We start from the raw sequence: 4,918 nt of genomic DNA, 5'->3' as shown, positions 1-4,918 counted from the left end.
TTTCTTATCACAACAGCCACAATTCAAACATGCAACTAAATGAAATCTCAAAACCATACAAAGCCTTCAACATTTAATTAAGGTATCAACAATACTTTACTTCTACCATTATCCAAGTAAGGTCTAGCTCATCTGGATATCCAAGTAAGGTCTAGCTTACCCAGATATCCAAGTATACCTTCAGACAACGTTTCTGCAAGTTTATACCCATAATTGAACCAATCATCATAGCACCACAATTGTCAACAAGCAAACCCACTCATTATTCTTTAATTAACAGCAAGCAGTTAAACCAACTAAACTTGTTCCAAGATTCTCACAAAGACGTCACCACCTCAACATGCATGAACCATAAATCATGAATATGATTACATCTTGACAGCTTACCTCCTCGATCAAACTAGTGAGCGGGATCACTGCTGCCCAAAGCTCTTTTTAATTCACTACAAAAAAGAATTCAAATTGCCACGGCGCAACGCCGTCGCGGAAAGCCAATTTGCCGTCGCAAAAGACCAATGGCGACGGCTAGGCGACGGCAATTTTGCCGTTGTCGTTGGTGGCGTCGCCATTGATATTTGCGACGGCAAATTGCCGTCGCCATTGATATTTGCGACGGCAAATTGCCGTCGCAAAATGTGAATTATTAATTAAAAAAAAAAATCTAGCATACAAAATTTGCATGCTAGAATTTTTTTAAATTTTTATTTTAGGGAAGAAAGTGATACAAAGGAAAAGTTCCATCAAATTACTTTTTAACATCAATTTTATATATCTTCACCAATGTTCAAATACATAAATTTACAAAATTAAATTACATATAGTTAATGTACTGGAAAACTGGTAATCAGAACACTTCATTTCCTCCATCTTCACTAGATTCTGAAGATGACATCAAACCCTGCGTTGGATATAATCACATTAAATTCAAACCAACTAACTTTCGCATTCTATAAACATTATCACTGTCAAATCTAACCAGCAAAATAGTTACTGCTTGTAAAGAGAGCTAAAAGAAATTGAGAAAGAACAAGCATGACATGAAGTTCATAGATAAATTTGCTTTTGATATGGTAAAATTTTTGGAACCTGAACATTTAATACAAACCAAACACATATCAACTAACTTGCTTATGAGATAATGCATTTATCTAGAAAGCCTATCTTCTAACGATTGATTACATGATTGCATCAAATCCCTAAATTATGGATCACGAAATTACCTGTACTTCCACCACAGTTGACATTCTCAAAGCATCCAGTATAATCTGGATATTGTCTGTCAAATTCATAACCTGAAAAAGAAGTAGACAAATAAAATGACTTTGCTTGGTTGCCAGAAAAAGAACTAAAGCAAAAGCATAACCAGCAATGTTTAAGAGTCTAAAATGCATAATGCACCAGAGTTGACATGCTCACTGCTTCCCTGATTTCTGATGCACTAATCTTTTAATTGGATGAGAAATGGAGTATAGATTTCTCTTTGCAAATACAACAGGCTGTGAACTTGAAGTTACCCTTCAGCATTTTCTTGTTTCGTATGGCCACTATGTTGCATTTTTAAAACAATATCTCCTATGCTTTTGGATAACTACTAAAACTAAACTATAGAAAGTGTGCAAGACCCCTAAAGTTGTATTCCGTTTGTTCCCCTTTTTGGTATGAACAAGACCAAAATGAACTCTAAATGCTTTAAGGCAACCACAAGCCAGCAATTATCCTTTACAAAAAGCCACCTTTTTCCCCTTAATCTGGCTAACCCAGCTAACGGCTTCATTCCCTTGTTATGGAAAACATGTAATGCACCAGTGATCTAATGATGATAATATAGTTTGACCAAATTTTTTATTGTGTTAAATATCTAATAAGCTTCTGCAAGAACTGCTAGGGATCCCATATTTGTGTACCAAATGATCGGGCAGTGTCTCATTTCTTTAACAAATAAGCTACTAACATAGACCATCATTTGGTAAACAAGTACGGTACACAAACTTTGGATCCTTTGGACTACTGCTACAAGAAATTTCCTTAACATCAAAATGGATGTACAAATGTATCCATCATTGAAGCTAATTTTTCGAAATTCCTACTTATTTCCTGTGATGAGAAACAAAAAGAGAAAAACAAAATACTGATTGCAAAGAAGCAACTAGACATACAAATTAGGGAGTGATAGCCTAAACTTTCTGGTACCATAGATAAAGAATTTCTGATGACAAAACAAAAACAAAAAGCTAATCTTATAGTCTACAAAACAAAAAAAGAAAGGTAGTCTATGAGATATAAGCATATAAGTCATATAAGCAAGCTGGAATTCCCAACCAACAACAAAGCTGCATTATCCAACAAAATAGCAGGATCCCACCTGATTCTTCAGTAGATCAATTGTTTTACTGAAAGCACATTTCAAGATATAATATCTACATTACTGTTTCACTTAATAATCAACTTCTGCTCCTCCTGTGTATACATTTGCAAACATGTAAACAAAACATTCAACTTATAACAGAGAGGTAAGCATACAAACCTTGAATCTGTAACTCCCATCCACGTTGACGTAACAATGATAGACGTGTGTGCTTCCAGAATCCCAATCAAAACTCTATAATACATCAAAAATATAAAAGGGAAATCAGGCAGATATAATAATGGATACGAATGGTTAGTAATGCTTGAGTTGTGAACTGCAACTATGGGACACTGTTAAGTTTTTGTATATTTATTTCATTAATAATTGTCCAACATCTGATGATGAAAAAAGAAAAAAGAAAAAAGGATTCTCATTTCCAGAATTATCAGTAGTTATGGAAAAATCTAGCCAGAAATGAGCCATAATGCCCATAAATAACAAAAAAGAAAAGGAAAAAACAGAGAAGAATGACTACAAAAAGAGTGCACCCAAGGAAACAGAGATTACACTTTAATTACATAAATCCTGTATACATAAATCCTGTATACCCAAGTTTAAAGTATACATAAATGTTAGGCTTACCACAGAAGGCCCCCCCTTTAATTACACTTTCATCAAGTGTGGGTGGAGGTGAAGTTTTAGGAATAGCCACTTTTATAACATAAATGGCTGGAACAACAGAGTGCGCACGTCTTACTGCATAAGACCAAATCCTGGAAGCAATAGATAAGCTAGATCACATGTAACATTCAATACTGGTTCTGAAGCATGATTCTAGAACACTATATGCTCTTATATATTGTGATGGGAGTTAAAATAACCAGCCAGAAATGGAAAGAAGTTACAAGGACATAACTATTATTATTTTCTTAAAACAGAAATAGACATAGTTGTAAACCTAGAATCAGATTAAAGCACAGAAATTGAATCGATATAGCTGTCTACCAGATCTGTAACTTGAAATACAAAATTCACATTACTTCATAATTCAAAACCCTAGAATATAACTATTATAACAAATCTTCAATGAAAACACAAATTCCAAACAAATAACAAAGAGAAATTGCAGAAGGAAAACGTACGGAGTCAGACAGAAAGATCGCAGGAGCATAACGATGGAGGAGGCGAGAGTGATGACGCCGCCGGAGAGGGTACGGCTGTAGAAATCTTCATTGATTTTGGGGTACGCGTCCAAATTTCGGAGCTTGTTCATCATATTCTCCATAGTCCTGTTCTCTCTGCTACCTAAGAATCGATTTTGCAATCTTCTTCTTCTCGATCTATAAACCTAATCAATCTAATTCTCTGAAACCTGAGTCAAAATTATTCTGAAACGAGAACTGGATCAGGTAACACAAATTGAAAGAGAGAGGATTCTAAAGCGAGAAGGAGAAAATAGGAAGGGAATACAAGAAAGTAGATCAGGGAGAGAGAGATATGTTATGCTTTACCTTGACAACTTTCTTCTCCCGAAGCGACTGAATTCTCTTTCTTTAGTTAAGGGTTATGTTTTTTAGCGACGGCGTTGGTCACTTGGTAGCCAATGATCTCTAAACATGCGACGGCAGGACACTTCCGTCGCATCTTATTTTTATTGCTACCACCCCAACAATTGCCGTTGCTAATAATAGACTTTTTGCGACGGCAAATCTAGGCCGTAGCAAAGTGGTGAAGCCATTGCAATTCTTTTTTGTAGTGATTCCAATTCCGACTCCGAGCACTCGAAGCCACTTCCAAATCCTATTTCTTCTTCTGTCCAACCTCAACTATGAATCAAGACCCATAATCAACAAACTTATACAACCTAATTTCAAACTCTCCAAGAACGAGAATCTGGGTCATGGAAGCTTACCTGGGTTAATTCAACTCCAAAGTCTTAATCAACTAATCTCATATGTCAGATAACTCTTCCATGATCTCCCTTAAGGTTGTAGCCACGAGTATCATCTGTGGTGCTCAACGAGAAGTATCAAAGGAGAAGTTTGAGATTGATGGAGTTGGTTGATCAGATGATAGTAGCTCTGGTCTGAATTGTGCTTTGTTGTTGGTGGATGTCTAGGTGTCGTTAAGAGAGTCTAAAAAGGGAAAGAAAAGGTCGGTCGACGTGTTGGTGTAAGATTTAGTCTCTAGGCACGTGGTTAAGTCTCAGACACACACCTCAAGCAGCTCATGCACTCTTAAGTGAGCTACTGTTCTAGCTAAACCCCTCACTAAGTTTAATAACGTGGGCTAACTCAAAACCTTGATAAACTCAACTTGTACCAGACCATACTAAAGCCCAACAAGAATCTTTAATTCCGAACTTAACCGAAAATTTTCACGAACTCGTCGTGCCGTACTTTACCATCCACCTTCTAAATTGAGGATTTCACTTTGTGTAAAATTCTGAAAATATTCTCGAGCACTTTGACAATTACCGAGATCGTAAATAAATAACTTGTCGAACTATCTCAATTTAAGCTTGATAAATTTTCCGGGGCTCACATGTATGTATGTATGTATGTATGTATG

General features: G+C 36.1%; 1 long non-coding RNA gene across 1 annotated transcript; it reads right to left on the bottom strand.

Moving 5' to 3' along the window:
- Positions 1-745: 745 nt before the first annotated feature.
- Positions 746-4,051, bottom strand: LOC133735937 (uncharacterized). Its single transcript, XR_009859352.1, has 6 exons — positions 3,859-4,051; positions 3,490-3,735; positions 2,990-3,120; positions 2,525-2,599; positions 1,221-1,292; positions 746-898 (listed from the first exon to the last, which is right to left on the bottom strand). It is a non-coding gene; the product is annotated as an uncharacterized LOC133735937 (long non-coding RNA).
- Positions 4,052-4,918: the final 867 nt, after the last annotated feature.

The sequence above is a fragment of the Rosa rugosa genome, chromosome 3, assembly GCF_958449725.1.
Source record: "Rosa rugosa chromosome 3, drRosRugo1.1, whole genome shotgun sequence".
Classification (NCBI taxonomy): domain Eukaryota; kingdom Viridiplantae; phylum Streptophyta; class Magnoliopsida; order Rosales; family Rosaceae; genus Rosa; species Rosa rugosa.
The sequence above is the reverse complement of the archived record's forward strand: the minus strand, read 5'-3'. Positions and strand labels throughout refer to the sequence as shown.